The following is a 25,048-nucleotide window of genomic DNA, read 5'->3' as shown; positions in this document are numbered from 1 at the left end:
GAAGGGAAGGGAAGGGAAGGGAAGGGAAGGGAAGGGAAGGGAAGGGAAGGGAAGGGAAGGGAAGGGAAGGGAAGGGAAGGGAAGGGAAGGGAAGGGAAGGGAAGGGAAGGGAGGAAAGATGTAATTTTGGAATTAATCTTTACTTTCACTTGTAAGGGTTCACACCCATAATTCAATCACACAATAATTGTGAAAGAAGTAACTTCTTCAAAATAAGGATATTTCTTCAAAGGAGTGTCCTGGTTCCTTGTAGGCATGTGTATGGTACATCTACATTTGCTTTCACTATATAGTGCATTATGTCCCCCATGGGTGGATCTGGCCCACTGATGTGTAGTGGTTCTTTGGGACAGTCCAGGTTTTCTGTTTATCAAAAGAAGATTACTCTCAGATCTATCCATCTTAGAGAAATCCGTAGCTGCAGACTCTGAAAGAGGAGTTTGGGCAGGTGGGGTGGCAAAAATAACAGAAACTTTGTTTTAAACATTGACCTGTTATTTTTTGCCCAGGATATAAGAGAAGTGATAATAAATCAATTAGCTGTTTTGATGATATATTTAACCCCTCAATCTTGAATAACTGGAAGTATAACAAGGCGTTTTATTAAATTCACTTGCACTTTTTTTACAGTCCATGGTGGGACAGAGCAGCAAAGCTGACCTCAGGGTGCTCTGGTGGGCCAGACTGCTTTGTCCTCCATAGTTATAAAGCTCTGGTCAATGAGCACATCATCGGGAGTTTTCACTGCCACCAAATTTCACCTACACACCACCAAGGCCAGAAGGATTTCTCCATGAGCAGAAGTAGTAAAAATTTAACATTGAACTTTAAACATAAATGAATGCCTACATTTAATAAGGAAGTTAGCCAGGAGACATACCACTGAAGTGAAGAGCCCGGGCTGTTAATGATGCAGCAAGACAGAAAAAGGTAGTCAGCAGTTGCCAAAAATTTTACTGGGGAAAATGTGCAAAAATCCCCTTAATCTGAAGTGCCTCAGCACTTTGGCAATGATATTAAGTACTGAGCAGCAAACTGTTGTCCTCCACTTATCTCTGCTTCTAATTCAGTCATTTCATTTACTGTGTATTTGTGTACTGAACATTTTTATGGGGATCTGCAGGATTTAACTGTTACTGGTTTGGCTGCTGCACTTAATGTCATGCAGCAGCACTGCACACATGGGAATAATTTTAGATATGCTTTTTTATCCAAGTGGATATGGATTTTCTGCTTGCTTTGTCATAATCTGGGGTAACTCTGAGATACCAGGATAACTGGCACTTAAGGAAGAAGTCAATCCCTCTACGCCCTTCAAGCAGAGTCTCTGCTCTGTGGTAGCTACTGGGGCACCTGGTTTAACTTCAGACAGCAGACAGCAACACAGAATCTTTTCTTCAATCTTCTTCCTTGAGATGCCTTGATACACCATGAGCTCATTGAATGATTCTCCCTAAAAAGGAGAAACAGGGTGCTAGCAGTGTTTCCAGTGACTTGGAATGGTCATTCAGAGCATACTTAAATGACTTTGAGTAACACAGAGTTGGCTCATTGCAGTTTCCAGAATCAGAATTAGGCCATGCTTTCAGAGCATGGTCAGCATCCTCTTGTTTGATGTCATGTTGTACCAGCTTTTTGTTTGACTTAGTGAGTAAAGCAATCCTGGCAGCAGCTCACCTATGCTGACCTACTCTGCAGTGGTCACAGCCAGCATTTCTTGTAAGTGACCCTGAAGTGGAGGGCAAATAGTGATATAAAAACCCATGTGCCAGTTTTGAAAGGTTAAGGAGACATTTTCACACAGTCTCAGATTTGGTTAGTGATATAAATAGCAGCAGAGTTAGGTCAGCATAGAGTCAAAATGGAACTCAGACTTCATCTTGCTGATGAGGAAAAGGAGGCCATTTTCTCTTTGCACATGCCTGGCTAATTGGGTCCTGTGCGAGGCTGCCTCTGGCCACCAGCAACCTCATCACCACAGCCTCTGGTCACTCTTCCTCGCCTTCCAGTGTCCTCTGGTGTCTGCACTACTGCATAGAGCCTCTCTGCAAAGTACCCTGAGCAAATCTGGGACAAGTAGGCTAACTGCAGCCTTGGAGAGCTGATGGACTTCAGAAATATGTATCTCAGATTCTCTAAGTAATGCCAAGGTAAACTTTCACTTCCCTTGAATAGATTTGACCTGACTGAAGTCAGTGGGAGTTTGCTATTGACTTTAGTGAGAGGAGAATTTTATGTCATTTGTGTTCAGCTTCTGCCCATACTTGAAATCTCCTTGTAAAAATGTAGCTCTGAGATACAAAGTGGCACATGAAACCAGAAGAAATTGATTTATTTGAAAAGAAACAGAGAATGACTCTGCAATTGCAATAATGAATAGAAATGCCACATGACCTTTAATGATAATGTTCCTTAGAGAGTATTTTTTTCAAAAAGGCAGGTCTCACCTGTGAGAACCACATAGACACTGTCTGGCTAAAGGAGAAATTTTTAGTAGGAATCCCTCAGCCAAACTCACCAGTTCAGCTGCTCCCAAAACTGCTCCATCCGCTTCTTTGAAAAACACTTCTTCCACATCCTCTGCTATGGTGCCAATGTGCACTCTTGGGAGATGGATAAAAGCACACTCCAGATTTTCACATGCCAAAGGGGGAATAATGATTCACTAATTAATCCCTCCTTAACAAAACAACAGAATACTTGAAGAAAAGAAAAGCAGTAAACACTGTTAGGATTTTCTGCAACACCAGAGAAAAATGGGAACTGTGCTAAAATTAGGTATGTGTGTGCAAGAGGAACAATATCCTGCAGCATTGTCCAAGCTGCTCATGAGATGAGCCTTTCTTTAACTGGGATTTTTCTCACGTATGTGATCTATTAAAGAAAAAAATGAACTGAACACAAAATATTGCTTCCTAACAGTGTGTTTATGTTTATCCCATTATTTAAAAAATTGCTCAAGACTTACATTATCAACAAAAAATAAAACCTTTATAATCCTTCTAGGGTCAATGATGACAATCAACAAAATCTAGTGTTGGTTGCTGAAATTGAGAGCCTGGAGGCACCAAACTTAGTCGAGTTTTTCTTAACACTTCAAAGCATTCTGGAGAGCAGAATACATGCAACAAGACTGTTTGGGTCACTGCTTCCATTTTTAGTATTCATTTTCTGTCCTCCTTTTACTGGCTGATTTCCAGAACATGGGCCAACATCTTGGAGCCTAAACACAGACTGCAGAAAGCAAGCCATGCAACCATTGCTTGTTTTGGTGCAAAAATAATGAATTTAGTCTGGGGAAAAGAAAAGGGGAGTCTGCTTGTAGCAGCATCTTACTCTATCCTGCACAGAATGAACAAAACAGTCATTCATCTTATTCTAACATATATAATTTATAATATATTTATGCTATTTTTTTTGCTGACAACTTTAATAAGTATTTGCCCTACAGTATTAGAAAAAAATACTACATTTCTGGGCTCAGGTTTAACCCCATCCTTCCAACTTTGCTGCGGCAACTTTTTTGGGAGAGGGGGACCACTTGGGATATTCCCGTCCATCATGCTGTTGTTGATATCCCTACCTGATGACAAAGAAACCACCCACCATCGCAGGCCTCTCTGCATACAAAAATTACTGGCCTATCCATCAGTCCGGTGGAGAGGGCTGACAAGACATACTGCACTCAAATGTAAAACACATGGCTGCAAAACACTTAGTTTCCTGGCAATAATTAAGAATGCTACTTGGCAGGTTGGCAGCCACATAAAACAACTGTTAGTCAGCTTTAAATTTATTACTTTCCCAGCTTATTGAAATGAAACCCATATTATAAACGTATGTATGAAACGAGGCCTCAGATGATGAAACGACATGCACATAAAGTCAAGGCAGAAGTAAATTGTCTCAGGAGAGCTTTAAAAAGTTGCTGTGTCCTAAAGCAAGCAGAGAAAGGTACACCTTCTGGGGTTAGCCACCTGGAAACTCACCTGACTCTCCCAGCTTACTGCCATTGAACAGACAAAATACCAAAAGCTTCAAAAAGCTTGCTAGTTTTTGTGCAAAACAAAATTTAGAAAAGCTAATTGCCATTAAGTTTGCTTTCCCCTTTACAATTATCTAGGGAGAGCTGCCTTGTGTGGGATATATGCATGTAGGCAACCTTATTACGCCCTTCACAATTATCATAAATGAAATAAAGCTGCTGCTGGCCACACTCCTGCTGTCTCTGTGCCATTTTATCTGGCTGGTGTGGCAGCCCAGTCCAGCATTACTGTCCTGGTGATCCTCATGATCATTACCCCTTCCCTTTGCTGATCAATAGGCATCAGCTCTGACCTCCCACAGCCTGTGTCCTTGTTGGAGGCCCAAACAGCTCAGTCTCAGACCATCCCACTTCATGAGCCAAGCTCTCCATTCCTCAGCTTGCCTTACAAAAATCTGATCCATCTTGTCTTTGTTTTGTGAACTTCTGGGAATGAACACAGGCTACCAGGGAAGGGGACAGTGGCTTCTCCTACATCATTTGTTAGCCCATGGCTGTCTTGCACCCAAGGGCTGCATGGCATTCCCTGACCTCAAACACTGGAGAGGAACCCATACTACTCTGGGCAGTGGATTCAACTGGGGCACAACAGTGCTATACATTTGTTTCCTGCTGTAAAAGAAAAAAAAAAGGAATTCACAATTATCTAGTGCCTGCTTTTTAGGGTCCTAAAATGATTTCAAAATTTAGTTCCAAATCCTGTAAACACTTTGCCATGTGACTGACTTGACTTGCATGAAGCAACACTTGCTGGCTCTCTTGCAGGTTTCTTGTAAAAAAAAAAAAAAAAAAAAAGCTGTACATGTGCTAAAGTGTTTGCAGAATCAACTCCTTGGAGCTAAATCCTTATTTTGAATAGTTCCACTGCTCTTCCTACTGTCACTGGCCTCCTGGGGACATTCAGGCTTCTTCTGGGGTGCATGAGCTATGGGTGTTTGTGCTGCAGTAAGCCAATGCTGCACTGTTTGCTGCTCTGAGACCTTTCCTCTGCCCTGATAAGAAGATCAGAACAAATCTGCCTGCACCAAGACTGGCTTTCCTGGTGAGTGGCTGTTTCCAAGGGATTCACTGAGGTGACATAACCTTAAGTATGCTGAAATCAAAGGTAATCTTGTATATTAAGAATGTGCCTGATCATCTGTTCACAAGTTCTTGGCAGATTTTTCCAGTAGCTGATTTACTTAGACTTAAATGCATGTTCCTAGGAATGGCACATTTAATTTTTTCCTGAAGAGCTGCTGCATATGGCTTAGTACAGCCAAGAAGCCATATAATCAGTATATATGCTTAGTTTTGCTACTAGACTGAGACTCAGGGGTTTTATTTGTTTTTTGGGTTGGTTGGTTTTTTTGAGTTTTGTTGGTTGGTTTGTTGGTTTGGTTTGGGGGTATTTTTTTTGTTTGGGGTGTTTGTTTGCTTGTTAGGGGTTTGTTGTTGTTGTTGCTTTTATTTTTTTGTTTTTGGAAGTTTTTGGCAATAAGTATTTACCAAAATAAACCTCACATATACTGGAATTTAAATGAAGCCTTCATGCACATTTGTAAAAATTATATAAGCCAAAATGCTTGGTACATTTTTAAAAGCTCAAAAAAAATCAGATTTTGAAAACGTATATTTAAGTGTCCTTTTCTGGACATGGCCATAAGATCCATCTTGAATAATGGAAAATCAACAGGTGTATAAAAAAGCAGAGGAAGGTAAATAGCATAAGGTAAGAAGAAAGTGGAAGGGGGAGAAGAAAAAAATCCTGAGGTTGAGGGGTCAAAAGGAACAGAATAATGAAGACTAATTTGAGAAAAAAATAGAAGGGGAAAAATAGTGTAAGCCAGTTGTAAATTGATGTGCCTTTGTTGTTGTTGTTGTTTTTCCTTTTAAAGTAAGGTTAATGCCAGCATGTAAAAGTAAATTAAAAAGCACACAAGTATTTTCTAGGGATGCATATATATACACTTCTGTATAGATAGATGCACTTGCACACAAATGGACATCTTGAGCAGCCTGTAAAACTGTGCCACAATCCCCTCCAAAAACCCACAACTGTAAACTGTGCACAAGCACACATGGCTGCAGTAAATGGAGCCCAGTGTGATAGAGGATTCTCAGCTGCTTACAGATATTGCCCAGACAGCTTTCATCTCTTCTAGCCAGCCTGCTACAGCAGGAAAACCACAAGAAAAAGGAATAGTCCAGAGACAAAAGGTTTGCCCAGAGGTCTTCATATTGGCATAGGGAGAAGAGAGCAAAAATAGTTGTGGGGTAAGTATATTATTGAACTAGCTACCTGGAAAGTAAAATGAAATAAGACAGAAGGATGAACAGAGAAGCTTTGCGGTATATAACAAAACCACCCTTTTATGCTATATGTAAAGAAAGATGGGAAAAGATTGCTGATGAATCTTTCAGGAAGACATTACTTTGGGCTGCTACGTAGACTCATATGTTTAGATGCTACTGTAAATAAAAAGGCCCAGACCTCCCTTGCCCCCAAATCCACCATGAAAACAAGCAGAGGAGGAAAGAAATAAGGGAAATCAAAGCAGTACAAAACCGGACTATTTTTCCCCTTTCTTTTTCCTAGACTTGTGCTTAGCTGAGAAGCATAAGACAGTTTGCTGATATAATGACTGCATTTCTGTTGCAATTCCTTGCTTTGATTTGTGATGATTTTCTTTCAGTTTGGGCACTTTGATCGGAAATTTACCAGTACCCTCCCTTCACTTATGAAATAAAAGGTTAAATCTTTCTGAGGAAATATGTTGAGGCAATGTTAAAACTATGCTAAATTAATTTTTTTTAAATTGACACATTTTTCCCATTTCTAAATACTAGAACTTGTATTTATCTGTGCTCCTGAGTCATGGGTTTAGGTTTATTTTAAAAAAAAAGTCCAATGTAGGCACTACATTTTTATTTTGCAAACTTTTTGAGTGGTGTTTTGCTAAAACTCTTTTACTGTGGGGAAGAGGAGTATATCTTCCCTGCCTCCTGAAATTTCTGAATTTCCCCCATCTGATACAGACTCAGAGTCTGCTTTCTGACAAGTTTTCAGCTGCCAACTGAAGTTCTAGCCAGTAATGGCATTTTCTTAAAAAATGTCAAGTGTAGAAGTTTTATGATGTACTGTACACACTTGCTACTAAAAATTTGCAGCAGTGCAAGTCATTTGTAATGAACTTTTTTCACTTGTGAATTATCTGCAGACAGACTTTTTTTTTTTTCCCCTAATCTGATTTATTATCTGCAGTTTGTTTCTGATTTCCACTGGTAATTTTTGATCTGCACTTTTTTCCCTCCACCATCTTTTAGTTTTGAAATTCTGATAATAAAAATTTGAAGTGGATACTTTCAGCTGATTGTTTGGTTTGTTTTTTGTGACCTGGTTGGATGAGGTAAGTTGTCTAGGTTTGTATTTCTGGCAGATGTAGCTTTATTTTAAGTTAGATACTAGCTTTTTATATGGCATAAAATTTGCTTCCATCTAAGAAAAGACAAAAAGCACAACACAGGCTAATCAAAACTTGTGCTCAGGTTTTAAAGGAGTTTGTGCTTTATTACAAATACAGACAGATTTTTTTCTAATTGTCTTAGGAGACTTAGGGTCTGCTAAAAATGATAGATGCTGATATTTTCTGTGATTAAATTGCAGCTCACAGGGACAGACATCAGAGGATAAGCTGCAGAAAGATCCTGTTTGCTAAATCAGAGTTACAGCATCACTCATAAAATGGCCTCTAAAATACTGTGGCTTCATTGGATGTATACGTTTTCTCTTGATCTGTGACAGTGATAGCGGAGGATGTGGGAACAGTGGATTTCCACTTTTTTGGGAGTCTATCGTGGCATCTACACCAGCACCAGGGGTGCAGGACAGCTGTGGGGTGGTCATTGGCCAGGTATGCAAAAGCAAGGCAGAGACCACGAACGGGGTCCCGTGTTCCTGCATGTCAAGCAAATGTTTAATGTTGAGGCATGTTTTATGTCAATCAAACACATAAACCACTGTTACTGTTGCGGGGACTGCATAAGCCCATAAAGATGCACTTTTAAACCTTTAAAAGTAAGGTTCCGTGATTACATCTCATAGAACCATCCAGGTCCCACGGGTGCCTTTCTGCTTTTAAGATACCCAAGGTGGATGAGGTAAAGGAGAAAAAAAACCTTCCTTAAAGCTCTGAGGGCAGAAAAATGCAAGCGCTCTCCAATTCCATGCACAAGACCTCTCAAGCCTTGATTTATTGGCTTTAATAACTGTGGGATTTCTCTCTGCTTTTTGGCTTGAGAAACTGAAGCCATGAGGTTGAGAGAATGTCTTTCTTCCAGAGTAATCTGCTCTAGTGCCAGTCATTGGGGTAAGCTAGCAGGCTCACTTTATTCGAGCTGCAGGATCCTCTTTTTAAACTTTTAAATCCAGCTTGATGCTAACGCAGCCTCCTTTCACAATAAAAAGGCCTCTTCTGGGCAGCAAAAGGTGAGGCTTTGCCTTACAAAAAGGTGTGAGTGACTCGGCTGTGGTTGGTGCTGCGTAATAGTTTTATGGCGCCATCTCACTTCTTCATGAGCAAGACGGCTGAGCTTCAGGCTGCCTTTCTTACTTTCCTGGAGGGGCTGCAGCTCAGTCACTGTGCTGGATTTCTTCTGCAAATAGCGATGGCTCCTATCTGAGAAATAAATAATAAGAGGAATTAGACATCTGAACTTTGAGGAGACATGCAACCATGTATTTATATCAGATTGCTCAAGCTGTTACTGTCCACTGCCTTTGGTCATCCCCCACCCCAGCAGACACTTCTGCCTTTGAGGCAGAACCCCTTGGTTTCAGTCCTGGCCACAGGGCATGGACCTCACCTCCCTGCAGGTCTGGAGGCAGAGGGCAGTGACCCAAGGCAGCTCCCACCAGATGATTTCACTCTGCTGCCACATCTCCAGGGCACAGGACCATCTCCAGCCACACGCAAGGTGTTAATCTCTTGCCCACTGAGCTTTGGCAAGACTTCTCCTCTGCTGGGGTTTATTTCCAACTGGACGTGCAAAATCTCACTTTGTATTTTTGCACTGACAGTGAAAGGATTTAGAGGCAATGTCAGAAGTGCAGGGAGAAAAAAATTGACAGTGCAGTACAGTGCAGTTATTGGATAAACTACATTATTTTTCCAGGTATATCTTTGAACTGAAACAAGCCCCAGAGGTCACAACAGCACTTTTTGAAATTTCCTACCAACTGTAACTCACAGGAGTTCATGGACCAGCTCCACAGACACAAAGCTCTCCACTGTCTTCTCCAGTGTGATGTGGGCAGTTAGCATTGGTTGGGAATTTTCCAACAAAACACTGTTATAAAATGCCAGGTCATTGGGCCCAGTATTTTCATTAAAAGAAATGTTTCTGAGGTCTGACATGAAAATTTTGAGCAAAACAAGAAAGCACATGGCAAAATAACTTGCTTTTCAGGGCACTCCAACATGAATTGGATGGAGTTGAGCCTGGAAACTGTATTTTTCATGTTACAGGTGAATTTCCAAGCACCAGGCTTGGCAGACAGATGTTAGCTTCTTTTTTATGGGACAACAGAGCAAGTTGCAGTCATTAGAATTCAATAAACCTAGGCGTCCACAAATCGGAAAATTTTCCTGCCAGTTCTCTAATTAAAAGCTTGAAAAACATTCTGTAAAAAAAGTCTAATTTGCATTTTGTTTCTGTGCAACTGTTTATTTATATGTATAAATATTTGTGAATAAGGGAAACAAGAGGGGGAATGAATTCTGATCTAATTATACATTGTTTTAGGAAAAACAATAGAAAAAAAATGAAGAAAAATCCAGGAAATTATAAGCTGGGGTTCCCACTTGACAATACATCTGTCATTTGCATCTTGATATGTTTCTTATTTCCCATGACAGCAAGAATTTCAGTTTATGAGGATTCTCTTTAACTTTGAATTTCCTGATTTTTGTCAGGATATGGAACAATTTTAATTGTATACATATGATGAGCAGTTTCCATATCTTGGCTGGTTATTGGAGACTAAACTAGCATTATTTTACACACCCCTACACAATTCCAAGTCATTATTTTCAAAATTGAAGCACAAATAGGCTTTCCTGAGCTGAGAGCAACACTTTGGCAAAGAGACCTGGGTGCACCGTGCACCTTCTTTTCCCCGCAGGAGGGCTCCTCTCTACTTGCCAGGCAGGTTTCCCTGGCCCCTGGCTGCTACAGCCTCTCAGGGTTTATTTGCAGTGTGTGATAATCTAAATTCCTCATGAACACCTTCCATCACTCACTTGCTGATCCGTGTCCTGTTCTTCTGGCTGAATTACATTTAAAGTCCCTCCTGGCTTCCCTCAGTCGGGTCTGATGCTGTCTGCTATGAAATGACCCTTGTCCTGAATGACTATCACTCATGTTTTCCCTAAAAAAATACAATGTACCTATAGTGTTAAAGCAAATAAGCCACATGTCATATTAGCAAGTATGTGCAGTTAAAGACCAGCAGACCAGAAAAGACCCACCTCGTATTGTCTTATGATTCATATTTAAATATTTCTTCCCTCAGAGGTGGGAACTCAGTCGGAGACGGTCTGTGTGGCCCTTTCCCACCAGTCCTGAGTGACCAATAATTAATTTATGCTGAATGTAATTACTCCCTTGTTAACAGTAGTTTTTCTGCACTTTCTCTCGGTTGGCTCTGGAGACATACATGTTGAGTGTGATGTATGACTCCTGGCACAGAATGAAACCCTAGTCCTGTGAAAAGACATAGATAAAGTGAGGCTGCTCCATTACTCGCTAATGAATTTATAGGCTCACCACTCTTATCTGAAGTGCAGCAGAAAAAAATTCTTAGAGGCTATTAGTGTAGTCTTGAAATAAAGATATTGGGACTTGGGTTTAGCCATCCTTCTCTGTCCTGTCACTTCAATAGACACTTCAAAACAACAACAACAAAAAAATGGTTTTAATCTAAAAGCAGGAGAGCAAGACAGACAGCTGCTGGGCCTGGGCTACACATTTGCCAAGAAACGCCAGGGCTGGAAAGGCAAGGAATAATGAAAACACTTCCCACGTGATGATCCATTAATGGCACATAGGCGTGCGCAGAGCAGCGCAGTGCAGCGGGGGATGCATTACAGATCCTGAGCTGCTGCAGCTATTGTGTTTCAAAGCAGTAGTCATGTTAATGTGGTGCTGGCAGGCAGACGTGAGCCTTTTTGGAAGGCGCTATAACAGCTTCCTAGAAATTAAAGACAGAAGGGGCTGGCGGATCATATCCCCTGTCCTCCTAAATACTGCAGGCTGCTAGGATTCATGCAAATGTCTTGTACCAATACCAGTTAAGGTGAATATTTCAACCTTAAAAACAGGATCTTGGTGTCAGCAGCAGAAGAGATCCTGGACCTGGTGCCTCCTGGATGAGAGTCCCTTGTGCTGGTGGCATACAAAGCAGGTTTACCAAGCTCAGACAATGCTGTTGGACAAAAAACTATGCCCCAAGCCACAGGGGTAAGTAGAAATACCCCAAGACACAGTAGGCCTGGTCTAGAAGAGAAATTATTCATCAGCTGAAAAGTCAACATGCAGGCTTGGGCTTTCAGACAAGGCACATCAGCAGCGGTGGGAGCTCCACATGCCCATCGGAGAAGGGGACTATCCAGTGGAAGCTGTGTGGAGAGGGAATCTGGAGCTTAGAAGCTGAATTATTGAGGGGGAGAGGTGGGGGGAAATCTTTCCTGATGTTACCACATGGAAAACCGTTTGTTTTGGCACATGTGTGGGAAGTTTCTTGAAGGTCAATTAAAAAATTACGTGTGTCAATAACCAGCTAGTTGTGCAGAAACCTGCATTTTAAACCATAGGGGGTAACAAAGGCCCTGTTGCAGTCTGCTGGGTAAAATTTGATTTATGCCAGTTAGCAGACCCTAGAGAGCTAACCTGATACTGCCACACACCAAATGGGGTCGATGAGAAGATCCCTTGGAGGATGGTGGGAGAGTCAGATGACAAGGGCTATTGGCTTCAACATAAGTTGAAAAGAGCAAATGTGAGAAAATATTTACAGCTGAAATTCATCAAAGCAAGCACTAAGTGGTTATACTAGGAGGCAACTAGGATGGCATTGGTCCAAGGCTGGCATTGGCCTGTTGGGGGTACTTTGTCTAAGAAGCCATGTAAGAAGGCAACAGGTCCAACAGGGACCGTGGCACTGGTCTGCGTATCTCCAGCACTGTTCTTTTGGTAATATGGTCGAACAGGGTCAGAAGAGATGATCAAAGCCATTTTACCTTCCTGCAGCCAGAAAGCCATCTCAGCTCTACAACTGTACTTTAGAGAGAGTGACCATGGAAAGGTGCTGTCTGGTCTCAGAGGGTCTGATCACATGGCATCTTGGCCCAGCCACACTCATGGTGGAGTGTGAGGGAGACCAGATCTGCACTTCAGATCTGCTCTCACTCTCTTTCCCTTGTTGCAGACTTCCTCCTGGTTTGTATTGAAGAAAATAGGATTTGGCTTCTGCAGAGCCTGGAGAAGGGGCAGGTTTTCACTGTGGGCTAGTGGGGATGGAGGAGGTGGGTGGTCGGAGGTCTTGGTAAGGGCATCCCTGCAGGGCTGGCAGCCACGGGGCTGCTGTGAGCCTGCCTGGCAGGACTCAGCTTTTCCCTCCCTTCCTCATGGCCTGACTTAGTGCACAGGGCTCCAGACCGCAGCTGCGGCTTTTTTCATGGAGAACAAAGCCCTTTTTATTTCTTTTTTTTTTTTTTTTTTTTCCTTTGGATTTGGCTGTTGGAAAGGAGCTAGAAACTGTTTGCACCAGGAAGTACAGGCTGAAGAATGAGTGTGTCAGCCCAAGTCCTCTTGGCAGGGCTCTTCTGACTGCCAAAGTGAGGCGGCAGTGCGTTAGGAGGCCTGCTAATTGTCAGTGAAGACAAAATGAATAGCTGTGGATTAATTGAGAGCTTCTACTATTGTTTTCTAGAAGAAAACTTCTTGCTTCTAGGAAAGAACTGTGGATGGTGTTTCTGCTCAAGCACACATTTATCTCGGTTAGACATTTACCAGGTCTTCTGGGGCTATACAAAAATATATGGAGATTTCCAGAAAGGTTCTTAGCCATTGAATTCTCATCAGTACCATGCCAAACATCAGACTGGTCAGTTTGCTTTTGGAGACTGTCATAATTAGCCTACAATTGAAATGTTTCTTTAATGTAAAACTTGAGCATAATATTGAGCTGGATGTTTCAGCAGAAAGAGAACTGACTTCATATTTTGAAGGGAGAAGACTTGCTGTAATGAGTTGTCTCTGGTGGGCAAGGAATTACAAAGCACTTCCTGGAAGGCAGTGGCAAACACAAGTAAAACAGTGCAAAGCCCACCCGCTCCCCAAAATCAGGTTTAATATTCTGCATAATCTAAAGCAGGGAATCACAATGTATCAGCTTTAAAGCAAGGCAAATCCTCCTTCACTGATAATGAAGGCCTCTGTCATGAGAATTCTGAAAGCAAAAATCCATTTTGCATGGCCAAGACCCCCTGTACTGCCAGCAAAAAAGGTTTTGGCATCAAAGTCCTGAAATGGGGGCAGCTTTCATTATAGGGTTTGACAAAAGAGAGGCAGTATATATTTTAAAATATTTTATGCAGGCAGCTTTCATTTCTGAATCTTTATATCATTTTATATTTGTAATACCACAGTTTCTGCTGTGCAACTGCTTAGAGAGAAGAAATGGTTCATTTGGGTAAAAATGGGAACTTTTTTGGCATTGCTCAACTTTTACATATAACCTGAATGTGCAAGACTTTTTTTAAGCATTAAATCTTGCAAGAGGAAGGAAAAGAAAGAAGAAAAGTTTTCCTTTTCACACCACACCAGATCTGGTTGAGACTGGATACATGGAGTAAATACCAAGAGTGAAATTCTAGCCCCATTGAAGTTGATGGCAAAATTCCCATTGACTTCAGCTGGGCCAGGATTTCACCCTTTGAGTATTTCCAGCTCAACCAGAAGCAGGAAATACTGGAAAGATCTTGACAGAGCCTGTTCTCATGATATTTCCAGTCCAGATTTTCAGGCCCTCTTACTCTGCATTGTTTTGATCACACAGTAAAATAAGAAGGGTATTGGGAATATGCTGTGCTAGAAATACTTCAGAAGGTAAATGTAGAAATGGAGATGAGATTGAAATTAAAAGGGAAAAAGAATGAATGAGGTGACATCATGTAGAATGTGATATAGTGAGTTTTGGGTTGACTTTATTAGCTCACTATTACATAACAGAATGGTTGTAACATTCTGTGGAAATGACATATGAGCTGGTATACTACATTTATATAATTTTCACTGAACATAACTCCTGCACAATGTGGAAATCAGATCCTTACCCCAAGTCACACTGTTGTGCTGTAGCTGCACACAATGCTTTCCCAGAGCTCCTCAGTGCTTCTGTTGCAAAATGTCTCAGGAAGGACAAAAGCTGCAGAATACAGTAGTCTTTCTTGTACATGTAATTAAAAGGAAATGCAATTACTCTGGCCTGAAGGCCTGGGGCAGGAAAGGGGCTCTCTCTGCCACCATCTGTTGGCGAATAGGGGAAAGAAAATGTTGTCATCTCAGAGACCTGCTCACACCCCAGGTGCACAGATGCTCCCCAGGAAAAAGTTTTCTCCTTTTAGCTGCAATATCACAAAGGCAACGTGGCTACACAGAGACTGCATCCACAAGCATCCCTACCCAGAGTTCCACTGTGTGTTTCAGAGGATTGCCTTACACCAGTGCAAACAGCGTGTCAGCCCATCAGTGAAAGGAACAGGAAAATAACATTTTTTTAAAGGAAAGAATTAACGTAAATATGCCCAGAACAATGTTTGGCTTCAGTTGTGCCTCCCCAAGGGATCCTGTGCACCCAGCAAAACTTCCTAGTGTCCCAATATGAACTCAGTCTCTTCTTGCCATGGAGCTTCAATTTGATATGCCTTGCTGCCTTTCTCATGGTTTTCCTAAAATCAGACCTTAGGAATTGCCTACTTGACTCAGGTTTTCATCTGTGTTCCCATAGGTCACAATCCACCCTGAGTGCTGTTCTCACGTTTTTCTTGAAAGGGTGGCTACAGGATTCATGTTTCTCTTTCCCTCTCCTATCTTCTCCTCACTCTATGAACATTAATTTCTGTGGGGAACTTGCCTTTGGAATGGAAGCACTGTCTCTATCTAATCACAGGGCTATTTGTTACAGTGGAATAGTTCAGGGATCTTTGGATATTCTAGGTGTCCATAATGTCCCTTATGCTCCCTCTAATTTTCAATAAATGTCATGTTCCAAAAATACGCATCTGCTAGATAACTTTCTCCTAATTATCCACCAAACAAAGGCAAAATCAGTATGCCAGGGTTAGTCTCAGGCAAACCTAGGAAGTATTCCCTAGGCATGAGGGTTATGTCTGTCAGAGCTCACATCAGGATTTTGGCCTTCACTAGACACTGAGAGTAGCCGCAGTAGATCTTATGCAGTAAAGAAAAGGCATTGATGGTAAAGCACATTTTGTCATTTATTGGGTTACTTCTTTTCCAAGACCAGTAATTGATACAATTTTTGGAACACTCAGTTGTAATTTAAAGATATGAAAAGCTAGACTCTCCCCGATCTTCGTAAGTATTTTCTGAACAATAATTGTGAAAAAGCAACTTGTTTTTTCAGTTTTCATTTGCCTGTCTTTCAAGCTTCCAGCAATTTGTTCTGGCCATGCCTTTCTTTGGTTCTTTAGTAAGTGGAGTGTAAATAAACCACCAGTTTCTCCTGGTGAAGGTATTGCCCAGTGTAATCAAGTGGCTTCTCAGTCTTCTTCTTGATAACTTAAACAGATTGAATTCTTTGAGTGCTTCAGTGTGGGGCGCTTTCTGCAGTCTCTGAATCATTTTTATGGCTCTCTTCTGCACCTTCTCCAGTTTTTCAATATCCTTTTTTATAATGTGAACATCAGCAGCCTATACGGTGCTGCAGTATCTGATTAATAGGCTGTAGATAAATTTCTTGGTCTGTTTTCTGAAGCCTACACTGAGTTCCCTTTTACCTCGAGTAAAACCTTTGCCGTTCCCCTCACAGGCAGGAGCTGGTCTGCATGGTCTGTGGCAGACCAGGGGCAAAGGTGCCCTGCCTTCAGTGTGATGCAGACAGCTGTGGGCTGTCTCAAACCCAGCCAGGGAGTACACTCATTGAGCAGAGAAATATTCTCTGGTTCACAAACCTGGCTAGAGGTTGTTCCTATTAGCTTGGGCTCAGCTCCAGGCTAACCCGGTGACACAGTTTGTGGGCAGAGCCCAGGGAGAGCAAGTTCCTGCCTGGCAGAAGGGTATGGAGAGGTTCTTAGGGGTTTTTTTGTCTTAATACCAAGGGCAGAGACTATAATCTGTTAAGGTATTTAGTGGTGAAGGTATTTTGAAAAAAAAAAATCTAAGAACAACTATTTAGTGAGCCTAGAAATGTTGGGTGAATAACCTTATTTCTTTTTAAAAGGATGCCAGGTTTATTGCTGCTGACAGCACCTGGCAAAACTTTTACAAAACTGCATAATATGAGTGGAAGTCCCTGATTTTTTTAGGTTTTTGTTGGTAGAAGGCTTGCATGGAAGGATTCATCAGTCTGTATGTTCAGACTACACATACACTTATTTAACAGAGCAGGATGACATAAGTGCCTATTTCAAAGAAATCCTGCCATGCCTTTCATTGCTAGCATAGCCTTTAGGTTTTTTTTGTATAGCTGCAATTTCAAGAAAAAACCCCAAAAAACGGAAGAAGAAATTATAGCAGCTATTCTTCATAAAAGGTACAACCCATATGTGAGAGAACAGTCATAGGGCTGTCAGAAAAAAAAAGTGAAAAAAACTGGTTTTAAACAGCACAGTTAAGAGATGAACAAGGCACCTGGAGAGCAGATCCCCAGCTGCCCTTTTCCAGGGTGCTGGGGCAGAGATGGCCTTGGGTTGTTGCTGTGCCCATCCCTCTTGGGATGTCCACAGCACAGCAGCCAAGGAAGAGCCACATCTCTAATGACAGTGGCTCCTGAAACTCATCTGCCATACCTGCTGCTGCAGACTGTAGACTGAATTTAGAGATGCAGGACAGGGCCCTGAGAGGAGACAAGGAAATGAAGAGAAAAAGTGCTTTAGCCTCCCACAGTAGGGTGAATAGTGATTCGTATTGTGCTGATAAGAGTCAGGAGTCTGAGGAGAGCAGACTCACCTTAGGAATAAGTGAAGGAGAAAAAGGGACATGTATGGACATGGTGGAGAAAAGGAAGAGCAGGGAGCTTAAACATGGAAAGGTACCCTCCAAGAACTGCAGAGGCCTGAGACAGCAGTGGGCTGATGTGTTAGTGTTTCTTGTTAAAAAGATTTAAGGGAGGAGCATGCCTGCCAAATCTTACAGCCTGAAGCCTGCAGCTCTGAGGAGTGAAGCTGACTTGCATCCACTGCATGCCAACTCTAGGGGCAAAAGAAGGAAGGTGCTCCTTTCCTCTGACTGAAAAATATACAGTAGACAAGAGTGTGCCTTAAAATACAACCACAAACAGTGATAAAAACAGACTAAAGCCAAAACCAAACTTTTTTGGACATGGAGGCCTCTATTAACATAAGAGATGAAAACCAGAATCTCATCTGGTCAATTTATCCCCCATTAAAAGCCAGTTTCAGGAAACCCAAATACTCCCCCTCACTGGGAGGGCTTGGGCTCAACCTGCCTGGATTAGGAATGCAGCTATCAGCTCAGGAGATGGAGATTGATGTGCTTCTGATGCTAGATGCAGGGTTTAATATGAGGGCATTTTTCTGTGGGCAAGCCAGATGCTCAGTCAACACAGAATGAGAGGGAGCTCAGGAATAGCTCTGCCCCTCTGTCCTTTTCCATGGCAGATCACTACAGATGGAGTTTCTCCTTTGGTGCACTCCCAGATAATTTGCTGGTTTTGCGCAGTCTTCCTTAGTTAATAATTTATTTTCCTCTCAGATATTTCCCTGTACATGCTTGTTGCATCTAAATACATTCCTAAAAACGCCTACTTTCCTGGTCTAGAAAATGCTCTGTTAAGAGTATTGAATGATAACACAGGATGTTGTTTCTTAAAATGAGCCACAACGAAGGTATTGGTGCAGGATGTTTGAACTCTTGCCTGTGAATGATATCAGGGGTTATAATATCTGTAGGCCAGACCTGTGGTCGTTGGCAGCGAGTCATTCTAGCAGCTCCCCTCACTCTTCAGACAGGTGGAGAGGCATCTGTCTCTGCTATGTCTATCACCAAATAAATGAGGCAGAGGCCTTGCACAGGGCAGCTTTTAGATGTTAGGGATTGCTGTGCTATATGGAACCTCACAGATTGTTGAATAGGGGAATTAGGTGCGAAACTTCATGCAACTAAACCATGGTTGTTACAAACAACCTCATTTGTTTTGGATAACAGTTCTTTTTCAAACCTAGGTTGCTTTTTTTTTAGAGAGTTGTTTAAACTAATTTTTTTTCTGGGTGAACTTTAAAAAGGCATATTGGTTAGGGAATCTGTCAATTTGTTAATTTTGGTTGCATTGCATTTCTGGAAGAAGATAGATTGAGATGATTTTAATGCATCTGATCTAATTTAGAGACAAAATTCAAAGACTTCATGGGAGAAAGGTAGAAAATTTCTCTGCCAAAAATTCATAACTTCTAGACATATTCAAAACTGTTTTTCTTTATTGAAAGGTTTTTATTTTAATGTTTTCTATCAAGCTTTGAAAATATTCTTCTGTCTCAATACCTTTAGCCTGAATTTAAGGACAATTTTATTAATCTCTTAGGAGAACTATCATGTTTTCTGACAACTTCTGCAGTTTGAAAAGATAAACTCCTCTATTCTAAAGGAAAAGGGTTCTGCCAAATCCTTCCCCCCCTTTTTTTTTTTTGTATCAACAGTCTCAAGGTTTGACTTGGATAGCTCTTTTTTATTATTTTTCTGGAAGAGGCCAGATATTTTTTCCAAAAACATATGCATTGCTACTAATAGTTTAGCTTTGATGCAGCAGGATTTTTCAATAAAAATACCTGAATTATTCCAACAACTATTAAGGATATTTATTTGCCTCCAATTCTCCTTCATCTCTTGAACAAAAAGCTTTCAAAACTTTTTGAATGCAGAATGAGTTCACAGCTGGCCTCCTCCTGCTGTTTGTTTTTAAGGAATTATGCGTGAATACTGTATTATTTGTAATATCATAATGCTCAGATTATGGCTGGCACAGATTAGTACCATTGCTAAAACTGGCAGCATGCTCTTACTCAAGCTGAGCACCTCAGCGAGTCCTGCAGAGAGGCACGTGAAGTGACATGGAGCTGGAGCTTTCTAGAATTCTGCTAAGCTTTGCGCTTCTTTCATTTCATCATCATCTGGCAAAACAAAAATAGTTCTGTTTAGGAAGCTGTGACATGATCGAGCTGCCTCATAGATAATGTGATGATTGAACCTGGAGGCAAACATGGCAGCTGAAAAGAGGGTTCTTGTGCATTTTTTTGGTTCTACTTTATTTTTAAGACTTTTTGTAAAAAGGAAGACTTCAAGCTCCTGGTTTACAAGGATAACATGTCTATGCAATAGCAGTAATTACAACTGGGAAAAGTAATTTATCAGCTTAGCTCAAGAAAGGCTTGATTTTACAATCCTCCTCTTTCTCATCTGGTTCCCCCTTCAAACTTGATGCCTTTCCAGGACAGACCATTTTTTTTTTTTTTTTGTCTTTTATTATAAATATTGTGCATTCTTTTTTTTTTTACTTTTCAAGGACATGTGTTGTCTTAGAAGTTTGTGTCACCAGTCAAAATAATGCCATCGCTTCTGAAAATATTTTCATTTTCTGACATGTACGGAGGTGTCACAAAGCAGCGCTGACAACTTCATCTCTCGCATTCCACAAATCTTATCAAGATATATCATCAGAAAACCGCACGGGCTATATCCGGGCTCTGACAAACCTGAAGCATGGCCTGCCAGCCACAGATAAGGCTTGAAATGTTGGTCAGTGAAAAGGTGATAACAGCAACAAGGATCAAATGCATGTACAACTTCACCTTTAGACAGCTGTGGTTTTTGGCTGAGTCACGACATTGGAGAGATCTTTGCTCTGCCTTCGCCGATATCCCGACATCTGTGTGCTGCAGGTCGGACACACAGCACGGCCACAACAAGGGACAGAGGTAGCTCACATTTTGGGAGAAGCCTTTAGCAAATGTAAACCTCATGGGTCACAAGGAGCACTGAAAAGCTCCACTGAAAGCCTGGCGCTTTGTTCGAGGGATCAAAAGGATTGTGGTGCTTTGTTCTTCTAAACGTGGAGAAAAATTGCAAAATGCCGCAACAGAAATAATAAATGCACCCCCTTCCTTCCCCCTCAAACCTCCTACAGGAGGTCTTGCCACCTTTTTTAGTCTTCAGAGGAAAAATCTGAAATAAAAATAAGACTCCTCAAAACCATTCTACAAAACAGTAAACTGGCTCTGTACTTGTTTTTGGTTAATCTTGGGATTTAAACATATCACTATTATCGTAAAAAAAATGGAGTTCTTAAAAAAGAATTTATAATCATTTGCTTAATGGTGCTTTCCCCATGCCATCCGTTTCCAAACAAAGCTTAGTTTATGGCTATCATAAGAGATTATGTTCCCTTACAGTTGCAGTATTTCTTCTATAATGATTTATTTTAAAGGGCTTCACCATGATAGCTCTCCAACTTTGTTCCTTCCTGTATATCACTGTTCAGGGTCAAAAGCTGGAAAAAGGGCTGGTCCCAGAGGCCTAACATATTTCACCAGTGGAGACTCTGGCTTTTCACTTCTCCTTCTCTCCTCATCACTTTATGCTTAAAGAATAACAGATGTGGAAACATTTAGAAAAGAACTAATTGAATTTCACATAACACAATTTAGCATTGTTTGAGGAAGTACCTAAATCAACAGCACATTTTCTGAAAGGCCCAGCGTTGCCTAATTAGAACACCAAACGTGTGACTAATTGGCCACACTTACACCAAAGGCTCTGTCGCAGATGAACGGCTGCCTATTCATCTTAGCTAAACTTAGGCCAGCGGTTTGGCTGTGAGGTAACTGTGGTTGTTTTAAATGAGCTGTGCCAAACATAACGGGGAAATTCAGCTATGGTAGGAGAACAAATCCATGTAAGAGCAGAGGAGTAATCAGGACGCTTACGCTCCGGCAGCACCCAGAGGATTACCAGGAGATTATCAGCACATAAATTATTGGATTCTTTGTGCTCTGTAATTGGGAAACTTAATAGCCTGCTCTTTATCATGTCTACTCCATTGTCTTTAAAAGCTCAGCATCTAATTAAAAAGTAAACTGATATTATCAGGAAAGGCTCCACTCTGCCCAGCTCTTGCCACTGCTGGGTCTGTTTTTTGCATGCAACAGGATGCTTTGCTTTCTTCCTTCTCTTCCTTATTTCTTTTCATGCCTCTCTTTTCTTTTCTTTTCTTTTCTTTTCTTTTCTTTTCTTTTCTTTTCTTTTCTTTTCTTTTCTTTTCTTTTCTTTTCTTTTCTTTTCTTTTCTTTTCTTTTCTTTTCTTTTCTTTTCTTTTCTTTTCTTTTCTTTTCTTTTCTTTTCTCTTCTTTTCTCTTCTCTTCTCTTCTCTTCTCTTCTCTTCTCTTCTCTTCTCTTCTCTTCTCTTCTCTTCTCTTCTCTTTTCTTTTCTTTTCTTTTCTTTTCTTTTCTTTTCTTTTCTTTTCTTTTCTTTTCTTTTCTTTTCTTTTCTTTTCTTTTCTTTTCTTTTCTTTTCTTTTCTTTTCTTTTCTTTTCTTTTCTTTTCTTTTCTTTTCTTTTCTTTTCTTTTCTTTTCTTTTCTTTTCTTTTCTCTCCATCTCTCCCTTTCTCCTTACCTCCCCCCCACCCCTCTTTCCACATTCATTCCTTCCTTTCTTCCTTCTTTCTATTTTTATTTCCTTGGTAGATCCAGCCATCTTAAAGAAATGAAGGGCACTGTGCTAAACTGTGTCCTACTGGAACATGGCATTGGTGGTGTGAGGATGCCTGGTTATGCATGCTGCTTCAGGAAGTCTCAAGGCTCACTGCTGAAGTTTTTAAATTGTTTCCTGTAAAACAATGTATCAACTTGAAAATGAGCACAAAAGCAGTGGGATTTGGGTAATAGGATTAGATTGTTTCATTCATACTTGCTCACATCCCCAATTTTAGGTAGTATCACTGGATGTTTTACAAACAGGTTCTGAGAAATCCAGCACCCAAGATTATTGGCTTATTTTTCCTTTTTTTAAACCATTACCACAGCCTTCTCACCTCCATACCTTCTGGTAACTCTGAAAGAGGGCTCCTCTTCCCCAGCACAATATCTCTGCAGGCTCCATACGCAACTGCTGCGGTCCTGGTTGTGTTCTTGTAGTGCCTGGCATGGGGGCAAAGCTTCCCACAGACATAATCCCCATCCTGCAGGCAGCTGGGGGCTTTTTGCCATGTGCTGGAGAGCTGCAGCTGGGACCTCCTGCCCTGTTGCCCCAGTGTACCCTCCGCAGTGCAGCCTGCCCTGGCCCCACCAGCTGACTGCCTCTGCTGATCCCAAATACTGGGGGGAAAGACAGGGCCTGGACAGAGGGCTTGGTGAGGAGGTGCAGGAGGCATCTGCTGGTTTTGTTTACCTGAAGGCCTGGAAGAGCTCTCATTGCCTGCACAACCCCTTCTGGTCACAGCACTCATACACTACCGGTTTGGGGGAAATTTATTTCCTCAACTTGTGCATCACAAAGAAAAGAGAGGGTAGAGCTGCTGAGTATGCTAAGGTCCCTGCTTAACATTCCTTGAATGGTAATTTGTGGATTGCTGCTGATGAGAAAGATGCTCTAGAAAATCTGAAGCTTCCAGAAAAAGATGGAAGAAATATTGTGCAAAAGGATGGAAGTTTCAGATGAGTGCAATAGCTTCCTTGCTCTGAAACCCTACCTGCATTTCTTAGCTTTCCCTGTTTTTTCTCTTGATGGGGGTCCTTTGCCCCACCTCTCTCTCTCCCTCACTAAATTTTAAGGACACATGTTGTCCTTTGACATAAACTTGTTGTGTAACAAAGGTAAGAACAGCACCAGAATGTCAGTACATGTTGCAGTGGACAAGCTGCAATCCAGCTCCCACTATGAAGCTGTAGCAGCCTCGGCCCCCCTAGCAGAGTCTGAGAAGCTCAGAGAGGAGAGAGACAGCCTTTACCTGCCCCATAAAAACAAAGCCTGTCCAGAGAAAATGGTTTTCCCTAAGAAATGTCTGCAGATTGACACAGGAGGGAGGAGAGAGAGTGATTCAGAGTTAGGCCAAGTTCATTTCTGGGGTAGGGGTTTATTTTGTTTTCCCTGTGTTCAGAAGATTTATTTGGCTGGGATAACTAGTTTAAATGTGTGTCACCTAAAGCAAAACTAATGGAAATAAAAATTTAATAGCCTACTGAATGAGAAAAGAAATTTAAGAAATCATCTAAACCATTGTTCTGTCTATATCTAGGTAATCAGCATGAAAATATTTGTTTAAAATCCTTCTATATCAGGCCTTTACTGTGTTTGCAGGTAGCAAGGCATTTTTTAAAATATTTAATATCAACCTTTCCTGGAAGTAGTTAATCGTTTTATTTTTATGCCATATCTATCATGGACATGAAAATCAGAAGCCTTCTTCCTCTTTGCAGTGGTGCTTTATGTATTTGAAAATCATTAGCATGTTCTTTCTTCACAGGACTAAACAACTCCATTCATTCATCTTTCTTTAGGGGTCATGTTTTTTCTAGTCCTCTGGTCAGCCCCTTTGCTTTCTTCCTTACTCCCATGCCATACAAGTGTGATCTTTCAGTCTGTCAGCAAATACTGGAGATCCCAACCCACCAAATATACTGAGGGTGTGAGCCCACAGGTGCCCAGTTAGCATCAAATAATGAGCCCCAAAATAACCTTTAATGATGCTGAAAATTATTTGTCTTCAGGATGCTTAAGGCAGACCTTTTTTTTTTTTTTAATATGTATCTAGACAGTTTTTGTTGTTCATACTTTCAGCTGAAAGCAAAAATTTGACTCCACCTAGGAATATAATTCAATAATAAAATCATCTTTGATAAAATCTGTCTGATAATTAAAGGCATGATATAAATACGTATCTGTGTATGTGTGCATGCACATAGGAGTCTATGTATAGTAAAGCTGTAGTGCTTAAAAATAAACTATAATCTGCTTGTTTCATCCACATGGACCAGTTTTTCTGTTAGTTCTCTGTGGTAATTTGCTTACCACAAATTCTTCCCAATTTATATTGGAAGAAAGTGATGAAATGTTCAAAGCATGCACAGCAGCAAGAATCAGTTGCATGAACTTTCATTTTAATTCTACATAATAAGAGCAACCTAATACCTGAAAACTGGAGGAAAACAGAATACAGAAGCAGTTAATTTTGAGTACCTGAATTAGTAGATAACAAAACAGTGTTAAAAACTAGAAGAAAATATTAGATAACAAAACAGTGTTAAAATCTAGAAGAAAATATAACTGATACTTTCTTTTTAAATGCTGACAGGTACTAAATATATCCATGACAGTCTTCTCCCTTGAACCCCAGGCAAGCGATGCCCCATAGGAGGGGTCACTTAATGTTTATTACCTGTATTACCCATCACTCCTGGGCTCTGCAATCAATTTAACTCATACCAGTTACAACAAAACTACCCAAAGAAGAGTAAAGGAAAGCCACTTCCTCTGTCATCTTTTAGGCATGTTTGCTCTCTCTGTAGCTGACAAAGGGTGGGCCATTGCTCCAAGACCTGGACAGGTTTCAGTGGTGGTGAGCAAAGAATGGAAATTTGCCTGCTTTTATGAATGTGGTCTCTCAACTGATGCCAACTCATAAAATATTTTTAATGATATTGATTGATTACTCCCTTGGTGAATCTTCACTCGGGTTTGGAGCCCAGTAACTTGTTTACACATCATACAG

At 41.0% G+C, this 25,048-nt stretch overlaps 1 long non-coding RNA gene across 1 annotated transcript in view; it reads left to right on the top strand.

Moving 5' to 3' along the window:
• The first annotated feature begins 3,156 nt into the window (after positions 1–3,156).
• Positions 3,157–25,048, top strand: part of LOC134546638 (uncharacterized) — a 51,651-nt gene continuing 29,759 nt past the window's right edge. The window contains exon 1 of the long non-coding RNA XR_010079219.1: positions 3,157–5,087. This is a non-coding gene — a long non-coding RNA (uncharacterized LOC134546638). The remainder of the gene's footprint in view (positions 5,088–25,048) is intronic.

The sequence above is a fragment of the Prinia subflava genome, chromosome 2 (assembly GCF_021018805.1).
Source record: "Prinia subflava isolate CZ2003 ecotype Zambia chromosome 2, Cam_Psub_1.2, whole genome shotgun sequence".
NCBI classification, from domain to species: domain Eukaryota; kingdom Metazoa; phylum Chordata; class Aves; order Passeriformes; family Cisticolidae; genus Prinia; species Prinia subflava.
This window is presented reverse-complemented; position numbering and strand designations above follow the sequence as displayed.